The sequence below is a fragment of the Microtus oregoni genome, unplaced genomic scaffold (genome assembly GCF_018167655.1).
Source record: "Microtus oregoni isolate MIOR12 unplaced genomic scaffold, Mior012 000002F_ref0000024, whole genome shotgun sequence".
Taxonomy (NCBI): domain Eukaryota; kingdom Metazoa; phylum Chordata; class Mammalia; order Rodentia; family Cricetidae; genus Microtus; species Microtus oregoni.
In genome coordinates this window covers 62,143,574-62,155,991 of record NW_024543061.1, presented here as the reverse complement: position 1 = coordinate 62,155,991, position 12,418 = coordinate 62,143,574, and the positions used below count along the sequence as shown (strand labels likewise).

Here is a 12,418-nt window from a genome sequence, read left to right as displayed (position 1 = left end):
CCAGAATCTCATCATTGCTACCACCAAAAGGCGCTCATTGGTGGCTGGATGAATGGATAAGCGGGATGCAGTGTTTGCCGTGGTGGAATAATATTCAGCCACAAAAAGGGAAGGAATGCAAGAAAACATGCCAAGTCAGATGAACCAGACATAAAAGGACAATACGGGGCTTGGGGAGACGGCTCATCAGTTAAGAGTACCTGCCGATCTTGCAGAGGACCTGATTTTGGTTCCTCGCACTTAGTTCAGGTGGCTCACAACCACCTAGAACTCCAGCTCCGGGGGTTCTGATGCCTCTGACCTCCACGGGCACCTGCACACATATATACATACCCACTCATAGACACAACCACTCATAATTAAAAGTAATAAGTATTATTTTTAAAGGACAAATACCTAGAATTGCCAAACATGTAAAGATGGAAGCAGAAGGCAGAATAGAGATTGCTGTGTGCTAGAGAGATGGGGGGAGTAGAAGTTATGGTTTCTTGGGACTGTAGGTTCTGTTGGGGATGATGAAAAAAAGTTCTGGAAATAGGTGACAGTCATACATGCAGCATGGCTTTGATGCGTACTAAGAATGGTTAAAATGATAGCTTTGTGTTAAATCTTTCTTATTACAGAAGGTAGACAAGCAGAACAAACCCACAGGAAGAGCCTGCCTTGAGGAGCCTGCGCCAGAGTTCAGGAGGTGGCGCCAGGCAGCGAGGAGAGAGGGGAGGACACGAGGAAGGGCGGGTAGGAATGTGTCTGCCTCCTCACAGTGCTCAGTGCCGGTGCAGAGGCAGCTCCTGGGCTCTGGCTCGGCCTGATGGTGTTGCTGGGATCAAGAAGTAGCTAGACTCTGGCAGACCTTACCATCCCTGAGTGAGACCAGAGCCGTCCAAGGCAGATGTGGAGAGCCTAGTTGGGATGTTCAGCTGCAGAATCCTCTGTCCCCTGCACTGTGGTGTGTGTGGCGGCAGTGGCGGCAATTACTGCAAAGGCTTCCTTTTCCTCCTCCTGTTCTGCCTTCCCCTTTTAAATTTTATTTATTTATTTTATGCATATGGATGTTTTTGTCAGTGTATTCCTGTGCACCATATGTGTGCCTGGTGTCCATGGAAATCCAAAGAAGGCGTCAGATCCCCTATGACTGGAGTTAAAGATGGGCTTTGAGCCCATGTGAGTGCTAGGAATCCATCCCTGGTCCTCTGGAAGAGCAGCCAGTATTCTTAACCATGGAACCATCTCTCTAGCCCCCACTGTGGTCTTTTGGTTGACCATAATGGAGTCGCATTGCCCCTCTGGGGAACACCTTTTCATGTGCACACTGGAGGGAGCACAGGCCTCCTCGAGTGAGGTCAGCAGACAGATGAGGCACCGTGACTTGGTCCTCATGTGGTCCTCATGTCTAAGCGGTTGGCTGTCAGCCCAGTCAGGGTTTTCAATGTCACCACCCCTTCCTTGTTGCTTTTGCCTATACTTGTACATAAAATCAGACTGAGGGCTTGGGCCAAAGTCAGTTTCAGGATCTGTGAGAACCTACAGCCGTGTGAGTGCATGTGGGTGCATCTGTGGGACCCTGCAGCCGTGTGGATGTGTTGAGCCCCCGCAGCCGTGTGGGTGTGTCTAGACCCTGCAGCCGTGTGGGTCCATGTGGGTGCATCTGTGAGACTCTGAAGCCGTGTGGGTGTGTCTAGACCCTGCAGCCGTGTGGGTCCATGTGGGTGCATCTGTGAGACCCTGAAGCCGTGTGTCTGCATCAGTTCAGATGCCTATGCCTCATGCTAAAGGTCAAAGCATTTTCTCCATAAATTTCATTGTGTTTCTTTGATCAGTTATTTAGCAAATTATGGGGTTGGGGATTCACAGCCTATGGCTCTTCATTGCTCCTGAGAAAGTCTACAGCTGTTGTCGGGAGGAAGGGACATTGCCCATTTCAGGCCGTAACTGACGGCCACATGTTTGGTACCTTGGCTCTAATACTGAAAACCTCTCGTGGTGGAGGGATTTGTACAACACTCAGATTGTGGAGGAGGGGTGCAGAAAGACTAAAGGAGGCAGGGGACAGGATTCTGGTTTTTTGTTTGTTTGTTTTTCTTTTTCCCAGCTGAGGTCTCCCGACATAGCCTGGACTGTCCTCGTATTCGTAATAGTCCTGCCCCAGCCTTCCCAGTGCTAGGATTATAGGTCCATAACACTTGGCCCGTACTAAGGAATTCTTCCTTTTTATCTGAGAAGCACATTTTTTTTTTAACCAGTAGTTAACTTTTTAGAAGATTGCATCAGGCTGGCAAGATAGCTGGGCGGTGAAGGCTGCCAAGCCCGATGACCCAAGTTCAGTCCTCGGAATGCACACAGGAAGAACTGACTCCAGCGAGTTGTCCTCTGATCTTTCCTGCGGCCCAGAGCAAGGCCCTCAGGTGCTGCAGGACCCAGAGGCTGATTACCTGGCGTGCAGTTTGTCCCGTTCCGTGATTCTGTTCACCACTGTCTCTGTTCAGAGCTCTCACTCTATGGATCCCAGGTATTCTCAGAGTCTGAGGGAATGTTCCATCCTGTGGGTAGGCATGGTTTCAGTTGTCTTACGTGTTCCCAGTGTCTGGTCCCTCTCCCACTGTTTATCCAGACGATTGAAACTGAAGTAACAGCTTTTCCTGCCACCACACAAATGCCTCAGTGGCTTGCAGGGCTGAGAGTGGCAACTGCGCATCAATGCCTGGTCTCTCCGAGGAGCCGTAGCTCCCTCGCTGGCAAAGTCTTATCATGGCCCGTACACTCTTGTGATTTGCAGAGTGGGATGTCAGGGTGGAAACTAGATTGAGGAGAGGTGGGGGAGTCTGATGGGGTACGCTTCCTCCTCTGTCAGCCTGTGGTGATGATTCTGGGACCTGGTCCCATGCTACTATATCCTCTGAGACTTCCTGAGGTGTCACCAGAAACACAGGGTCCCTTATTTAAGACCTTTGACAATAATATCCTATGCCATTGACTTACATGTGTGGGGTCGGATATCAAGTTGAACAGAATGCACCATCTTTTCCCAGGCGAGTAGTATTGCTGAAGGTGCCTGTTGAATCCGCGCCTGAACTGTGTTTCCAGCTGTGGTCCTTGGTGCCAGTGTTGATGCTGTCCAGGAGCTCATGGGAGGAAGTGGTGAGGATGACTTCTTGGAAGTAGGATTTGCATAGGCCACAACAGCGGTGGGGGGGTGTCACGGCCACAAGTGACACTTCTGACATCCTCTGAGAACACATGTGTGCTCCTAGACTTTAGATTTTAGTCCATGGGGCAAGCCTGAGTGTTCGCCCTCTAGGGACCAGAGCCAGTAGTAATCCTACAGTAAGTTAGAATTTTAGAAAACCAGGTTGTGGATCATCCCAAATAGGGCCTCTGGCCATCTGTGTTGGCATTTTAGGACAGGGTAGACACGGAATGTAACCTGTTGGCTCTTCAGGGTTCTGTGCTCGCAAATCTCGGTGGTAGTGAAATGAGTCTCCTATGGAGACTTGAGAGGTATCTGGCTTTGAGCCCAGAATGGTTGGAATTTTAGGACTCGAAGAGCTCATGATGGCTAACTTCCGGCAACTGAGTTTCAAGAGAGAAGAAATGAGAGTTAGCCTTCAGTGTGATCTTGGAGAGGGTGGGGAGCATCCTCTGGTAAAGAAAGGAGAGTTAGCCTTCAGTGTAATCCTGGAGAGCATGGGGAGCATCCTCTTGTAGGGTCCCCAGCAGGAAGGGAAAGGTTGTGAGCCATGCACTTCTCCAGACCTGGCCACAACAAGCTAGGGGTGTTTTGTGGGTGTGAGATCAGCAGCTCTGGGAGGAATAAGAAGAGTGGGAGAGGGTTGACCCCGACAAGCACTTGGAGCAGAGGAAACTTGTGCTTCACTGGTGAAATTGTGTCTAAATCATACTTTTCATCTAATTGGAAGGGAGACTAGGATTCGGGTTAGCCCTCCAGTTCCACTTCTGCTTTGGGAAGAACGATTGAGATTTTCTTTATGCAAACGATTAAAAAAAGTATGTATGTATTTGTATATGTGTGGCGGGGGAAGGGGCGTTGATGGCAGAAGGCTGGGAACCCGGTCTTTGTTGTAGCTAGAACTGGGGTTCATTGAATTTGTAAGCGGTGGGTGTCACAGAAGACGCATGTGACCTTGCCGAGGAGCAGGGGCTTGCTTCTTGCGAGCTACCCGCCCCTGCCAGCTCTGTTTTCTCCAGCCCTTGCTTCCCAGAAGTTTGCTTGTGCTGGCTTTTTCTTGCTTCATTTTCTGCATTGCCAGGAAGCCCATAGAACATCTGGATAGCCCCTCCCCCACCCCAGCCCTAGTGTCTGAAGAGTGTAGCTCTTGTCCCGAACTGTTACTTGGAAACAGCGGTCCTTCCCATAACTAGGGGACATGCAGAGGTGCCTTGAGGAACGCAACTGTCACCTTCCTGTCTCCTTGTTCCCTAGTAGCAAATTAATCATCATACAGATGCTTTTCTTAATCTGTGACCTCTGACACTGTCTCTCAGAAAACCTTCCTTCCCCTTTCCTCCTCTCTGGTACCACTCTAGAGAGCACCAACTGATGTGGGAGTGTCATATATCAATCTGTTGATTTCATTGGTTAAGCAATAAAGAAACTGCTTGGCCCTGATAGGTTAAAACATAGGAGGGAGGAGTAAACAGAACAGAATGCTGGGAGGAAGAGGAAGTGAGCTCAGAGACGCCATGCTCCCCTCTCCTGGGCGGACGTGAGAGCTCTGCTCTCTGAGGCACACGCGATGAAGCTCCGACCCAGGATGGACATAGGCTAAAATCTCCCTGATAAGCGCACCTAGCGGTGCTACACAGATGATTAGAAATGGGCTAAATTAATATGTGAGAATTAGCCTAGAAGAAGCTAGATAGAAATGGGCCAAGCAGTGTTTAAAAGAATACAATTTCTGTGTTGTTATTTCAGGGCATAAGCTAGCCAGGCGGCCGGGGTGCTGGGGCTACAGCCCTGCCGCTCCTATTACAACAACCAACTTTTGTACAAAATCTGTACTAAGTGCAAGTGGGAACACAACCCCTGCCTGCTAACTAGAACCGTGTTCACGGGCAGACACAGAGATGTGAGTGTTGGGAGCGTGGCCTCCACCACTGGGAGAGGAGACACAACCCCTGCCTGCTAACTAGAACCGTGTTCACGGGCAGACACAGAGATATGAGTGTTGGGAGCGCGGCCTCCGCCACTGGGAGAAGAAACACTGAATGAGGCTGCCTTGATTCCTGAGCAGGGGTCTCTAGTGAGCAAGAAAGACTCTTGGCCTGAGGACGGCCTGCACAGGGGGTGAGGTGTACCCCAGAAAATGTGACCAAAGAAAACTGTACACTTGGAGGCATAGGACATGTGGCTAGTGCTGGGACTTGACGGGCCTTTGCACTTTGCTAAGAATCCAGATTGTTCCCTGAATCAGTGGAGGACAGAGACGGGGAAAGAAGGACCACTCTGGCGTTACGTGGTGCTGGGTTGGAGGGAGGTTAAGGTGCCGTTCCGACAATTCACATAGTGTCCTGAATACTCCACCAACAAAAGGGTAGGGGCACTATGAAGTGAAGGTCCCGGGTTGATGGGATGAAGAGCAGGGACTGGGGTGACTCTGTCTTCACCTAGTGGCTGGGTGGAGGCCGCATTTCTCTGTGAGGAAGATGTGTGTGGCTGAGCGAACAGAGGTGTTCACTTTGGGGCTTCTGTGTGGTGCCTGTGGGGTGTCTACATAGATGTACTTTAAGTCATTTGGTTTTCAGGATGAAACTCAAGGTCATCTGGTCTTATGAAGAACAACAGACAGCGAGGACTCTGGGTAATGGGAGCTATAGGGAGAGAAGCCGGAGGCCCTGGGCTCACAGAGCAAGGGCGGGAGTTTCCAGGAAAAGCCATTGAGAGGGCACGAGGGAGATAATGACTGAGCCTTTCTGTCAACCTCAGTGGAGTGGTGGGGACAGAAGCCAGATTGCAGAGGGACGAGATGAACACAGAAGGGTTGTTCGGAGGCGCGGTGTTAAGGAGTGGTGACAGCAGCCGATTTGGTAGCCTGATCTCTCAGGAGGCCCAGTAATGGAAAAGGAGGCCAGAGACCCAGAGGGGCATAGAGAGACGGGAACCCCGCCATGTTAGCTGAGCGGGAAGCTGGCATGTGTAGCAGATGGGTGTTGCGTGTTACTTGAGTGTTCTTAATGGGAGGAAGTTGGGCAGCAACATGGTAGAGATGAAACCTCACTCCCAGGAGGCAGAGGGGATGGGCTGTACATCTTTATCTGTCTTCTCTGAGGCAGGTGTGTGGGGCGGGGGCTGGAGGGCAGGGAGCCTGAGCCCGCTTCCCCAGAGAGAAAGGGAAAAGACCACAATACTTGTGTGTAAGAAGTGAGGTCATTGGAGGGTGGGGTGGAGGTGGGGGTGGAGCAGGCTACCCGAGACCTAGAGCCAGGTGCCAGGCCAGGAGAAATGAGCAGGTGGAAAGCGGGTGGGCAGGGAAGGACCATTGGTTGTATCGAGGCCCCACATGGGAACAGAGATAGTGTAGCTGTGGCCACATCCCTCTGCGCTGTTGGGAGTTTGCAGCATTTGGTGTTGCTCTGTCTTGTGTCCATTTCACTGTGGAAGTCGGTGGTCCGGGTATTAACTGCCTCATTTCCCGTCGAATCGGAAGCTGAACTTTGAGATTCATGATAACCCTCTTGACCTTCCGTCTTAATGGATAAACAGTGCCATTCAGATGCCCCTGGCTCGTGGCAGTATAGTGGTTTTCTGACAGATTTTAAGCATAATTTGGAATTAGAAATATTATGGATCTGTCTTAGGGTTTCTGTTGCTATGAAGAGACACCCTGACCATGGCAACACTTATAAAGAAGAACATTTAATTGGGGCTGGATTACAGTTTCAGAGGCTTAGTCTATTATCATCATGGCAGGAAGCATGGTATACAGGCGACATGGTGCTGGAGAAGGAGCTGAGAGTTCTGCATCTTGACCCAAAGGCATCAGAAGGAGAGCCCCACACTGGGTGTGGCTTGAGCATATAAGAAAGACCTCAAAGCCCACCTCCACAGTGACGGTGACTTCCTCCGACAAGGCAAACCACAACGAGCCCATTTCTCCTAATAGTGCCACTCCCCATGGGCCAAGCATTCAAATACATGAATCTTTGGGTCCATTCCTGTCAAACCAGCACAGCTGGTGTTTTACGGCACTGGTACCACTATGACTTCCTGGAAATAGGTTCTTTGCAGAGGGACAATTGTTCTGAGGTGATTGGCCATTGGAGCAGAGCTGCCCCTAGCTCCTGGCTTCTGCCCTGCTCTCCTTCCTGCCTCCTTCCAAGCCATTCCCCTTAAGTTTCGGGCAGGAACAGTGTGAGCCCAGTAAGGGTGCCTGCTGGATGGATCCTTCTTCCTCATGGGATTCCCAGTTCTCTGTGTATGCCTCCCAACCTGGTGCAAACATGCCACCCACTTTCATCCAACATAGCACCTGCCTTGTGGCCTCATGGGTTTCTAGACTGGCACTTTGGTACCAGACTGGGGAAGCTTGGTTATTCAAGTCATGGTCACTGGGTACTGCTGCTTAGACCAGAAGCTGTTCCAAGCGTGATGGCGAGGCCTTCGTTGGAGCCTGGGAGCGACAGAACAACAAACAAGCAGCATTTATAGCATGTCAAGTCAGAGTGTGCACTTTGGAGAAAAACAGAAAACGGCACAGAAAGGGTGGTATCTGGTGGTGGTCGTGGCAGCAGCAACAGTCCCAGCCTCGCACATGGTAGTGATTGCCTCTTTCTCTGAGCAACATCTCCAGCCCAGTGTGTGGGGGGATGTCAATACTGAGAGTGGGCTGTTTGGGTAGCATGTCAGCTGTATGAGAAGTTCACACCCTGAGAGGCAGAGAGTCATTTCTCTGTCATTGCTGTTTTATTTCTAGAGCCTAGAGAAGTACTGGGCCACTAACAGGTAATAAATGTTTATATGTATTTATATGCATTCAAATATATCTACATATTCAGTATATATTGAATATATATTATATATTCATATACACATGTAACATGAGGGCCTACTTTGTTGTTGGGTTTTCTGTCCTGCCCTTGTTCCCACAATTGTTAAGTCCCAAAGAAATCACACACAGGTCTACATTAACTATAAATTGATTTTCCCATTAGCTCAGGCTTCTTATTAACTCTTATAACTTATATTAGCCCATTATTCTAGTATATGTTAGCCACATGGCTCGGTACCTTTTTCAGCGGGGCAGGTCACATCTTCCTTCTTCTGTGGTTGGGACAGGACTGGGGAGGAATGGGCTTCCTCCTTCCCAGAATTCTCTTGTTCTCATTGACCCGCCTCTACTTCCTGTCTGGTTGTCCCGCCTATACTTCCTGCCTGACTGCTGGCCAATCAGCTTTTATTTAAAACATAATTGACAGAATATAGACAGTTGTCCTGCACCATACACACACACACATATATATTTGAAAATGTGAGTGGGTCTGGTAAGATTATCTTCAAACAAAAGAGCAGCGAAACACAGACTTCCATGTGTGGAGTAGCAGGAAGGCCTGTGAGGTGGCAGGGAGGACAGAGGGCTGGGGCTCAGCAGGAAGGTGTAAGGTTGGAGTGGTCTCCTTGAGACTTTCCTAGGGTCTGTGAGGTAATGCTAAGGTGGCGCCTCTTCCTTTGTCCTCTGCTCTCTGGCGAGCGCCCAGTGCAGTGGTCTCGATGCTGCCTGTTACGTGTGATGTTGCAACAGCACAGATCAGACTGAGAATCCAGCTGCCCTCTTAGACCCACATTGAGAATCTGCAGGAACATCGGAGTTACTTGGCTGTTTTAGAAAATAATCGTTTTCTACATATATAATAGATTGCTGCTCTCAAATATTGGCTTCCCAGTTGTGATTTCATGAATAGCAAATATTGATTACCGTGATGGGTGGAGAAAAATAGGCTTGAGATCTGGCTGTTGGGTTTAATAGTGTGGAAGTCATTCAGAACCACTGTGCTATTCCTGGGCAGTAGCAGGGATGTAGGTCCAGGAGAGACTGGGAAGAAGAAAGCTGTGACTGCAAGCCCAGGCAGCCGGGAGTTTTGCTGTAACGGGACTAGAGTTAACGAGCTAAAAGGGATGGGGGCAAGGCTGAGTTTTTAGGATAAGAGGGCTTACATCGATGGGAGTGGTCCCACTGGGGTGGAGGAATTGATGCAGGAGGCAGTGTGAGATGCTCAAGCGCTCAGGGGAGCATGGCCTCAGATAAGCACATACAGGCTTGCTCCTTCGTTATCATGGGGAGGCAGAGGAGGCGGACATAACCACTGATAAATGATATAAGCTCATAGGAAAACAAACATTGAGAATGTTAAGAAACTGAAGACCACGTCAGGAAAAATGGTTGAGAGAGCAGAGGAAAATGTGCAGATAGCTGCCATGCAAGTGCTTTTGATCCGGATCCCTTCAATGGTACAGTTTAGACTGGGGGGTGAAGAGTCTATGGTGTTCTGCGTAAAAACCGCATCCTTGAGAAGTTTCACAGGGCTCAGTAATGGTGGGCTACTTCATAAGGTAGGGTTGCCAGTTACATGGAGCTGTCTTAGGTGGTTAGAATGAGCATTGGGCATCTACCAGAATAAGTATTTCTCAGATACTTCCCAGCCTTGACCATGGTAGGGCTTAAGATTCCATAGTGGTCTTACTAGGTAGATTAGAACACTGAGAACCCCTAGATTCTAGTGGGTTCTAAATCCTTGGCTGCAGGAGAGAGAGAATTTTAAGTCAGTCCCTGTCAAGTTCCCAGCATTTTTCCGAGAGTTCCATGGTGGTCGTTAGGAGGTATTTGTGTCTCTGGACGGCTGGAGCATGGCCGCGATGGCCCTTGAAGTCTCCCCATCAGCTGCCAGCCTCTGTGTACTTAGAGCCACTTGGTAGCCCATCATTCCACAGGACTTAATGAAGTACCTACTGTGTGCCTGGAACAGATGCATAGTACAGAGCCTACGGCCAACGGCCCTGTGGAGAAGGAAGCACTGGGAATTCTCTGTTGTCTGTGCTCCCTCCTTGCTCAGTGACAACTTTTCCCCTCCCACCTCTCAGCCTATAAGGGAGCAACACTCTCAGGTTAGGACCAGAAGATATTGTTGTGATTCAGCTCTGTGCAGTTGGTAGAAGTGGCGGAAATTCGTATCTTGCCAGGCTTGAGTTCCTACAGTGAATGGGGGTGGGGGGCTAGAGCCTGCGGAAAAATCCAGACAGGTTAGCACTGTTTTTACTGCCTCGCTTTCGACAGCCAAGAGGAAGCATTCCTGGGAAACTCGGTTTCTCTGGCTTCCGTTTTCAAAAGGCCCCTTTTCTCGAGAGCAGATGCTGAGATAAACGGTGTTATGAAGAATCCTGGATTGCATTCCCGTTCTCAGAGTACTTGAAACTGCATGTCTCCTGATAGCCAGGCGTTTGTCTTCTAGCAGACGTGTCTGCCTTCCCCCTGGAGGATCCTGAGCACACACTGTGCTGAGCTTTCATTTCTAAAGCTGCATTTTCAAGTGGTTTTCAAAATGACGAAGGCTGTAGGTTCTAGGCTGTTCTGACCCAAACAAGACTGCCCCTTGGAATCTTTACTTATTTTATTCCGTGTATATATGTGAGCGCCTACATGTGCATATGTATCATGTGTGCCTGGTGCAGGAGAACAGAAGAGGGGTTAAATTTGGACTTGGAGTTACAGGGGATTGTCAGTCATCTCCCGTGTGACTGCTAGGAGCTCATCCTGGGCCCTCTGCAAGAGCAGCAAGTGCTCTGAACCACTGGCCGCTCTCTCTAGCCCCAAACTTCTTGAAGCTACAGTTGACCAAGAACAAAATGAAGGCGGTCGATCGGGCTGGGGAGAAGACCTGCTTGCCATGAAGGGAAGGTGCAGCAGCGCTCACATGAGTGCTGCGTGGGGTGGTGGCTTGCCCGTAATCCAACATCAGAAGACAGGCAGATGCAAGAGATCTCTGGAGGAAGCTGCCTGTTGGGACTAGCCTCATTGGGGAGTTCTGGGTTCGATTGAGAGACCCTGTCTCAAAGAATGAGGTGGAAGGGCGATGGAAGATTTTCATCATCAGCCTTGGGCTTCTTTGATGCAAGTGACCATTCAGTATTATCATTGCTGAAGTGACCTTGTATCTGCCTAATGAAAGTATGGCCAAACTCATACAGCTGTCAGTGCCTCAGCCCTCCCTCCCATTGCCACCACTGCACCTCCTGGAACCAGCAGAGAGGCAGAGAAAGACAGAAAAGACAGTTTGAAGTGCTTCTCTTTGCCTCACTCCCCAACCTGCCCACGCTATCTCGGTTATATAGGGTAGCCATTCATTCAGACTGCAAATAACTGTTTTCTGCTGAGACTTAACTGTGATGATTAAGCTTCACCGTCGGCCTGACTCAAATTAGACTCACTTAGGAGGCAAACCTCCGTATGTGGTATTTCCTAAGAGGTTTAACGGAGGCAGGGAGACCCTGGATGTGGGCAGGACCGTCACACTGACTGGCATCTTAGAGTGTGTCCAGAGGGAATGCAGGGAGAGGGTCTCCAGCGTCCGTCTCCTCCCTTCCCGGATGTGAGACCGCTTTACTGCATAGCTGAGCCCTGCACCTGCTGCTGACGGACTGTGTTCTCTGCACCATGAGCCACAATGAACCTCACCCTTCGCAGGCCGCTTCTTGTCACAGCACCGAGAGAGGCGATCGATACACTTACTTAGAACTGCCAGCTGGTAACGGTGCTGCAATTGGTTGTTACCTCGCTATGTGCCGGGTACATTAAACATTTTGTATTCATTACCTCAGTTTCTTCAAAACTCGGATTCTTTTCATTTCACAGATAAGAAAATCGCAAGGCACAAAGCCTGTAGACGTTTCTTCTCGATTGCTTGTTTTTGAGGGTTACACTGGGCATCACTGACAGTGGTGGTAGTGGTTGTGTGTTTCGGGTGTTTGCTTCAGCTCTGGATGCCTGGTGTGTTTGGACAGCAGAACTCCAGACAGAGGTCAGCTTGGGTTTGGCTCACTGCATTTCTCCATTGCTTAAGTATTCTTTGTTTTCACAGTGAAATAGGTTATTGGCAGAGAAGCAACAAAAAAGTTAGGAAAGTTCTAACAGAGGTTAAGGCCATTCTTGCAGAATTAGAGACTTTGAAGGGAACCCAGAGGTCATGTGATCTCAGGTTTCGTGGAACACCTTTTAGGACAGTCCCCAGCCCCCAAAGTGTTCCCTATAATGTCCCCCAGTTCTTCTTCACCATCTTCTAGGCCACGAAGGCTCTGAGAGGTGCATTATCATAGGGTCATCCCTTCAAGAACGCGGTTTCTTGGCTCCTGTCCTCCACCCACCAACTCCATAACAACAGCATGTTCCCATTACAGAGCAGGCTGTGGCTG

The 12,418-nt window shown here is 49.6% G+C and overlaps 1 protein-coding gene across 16 annotated transcripts in view; it reads left to right on the top strand.

Annotated features, from left to right (window-relative positions):
- Positions 1 to 12,418, top strand: part of Mical3 (microtubule associated monooxygenase, calponin and LIM domain containing 3) — a 182,968-nt gene that overhangs the window by 56,613 nt on the left and 113,937 nt on the right. The gene's annotated exons all lie outside the window — the stretch shown is intronic.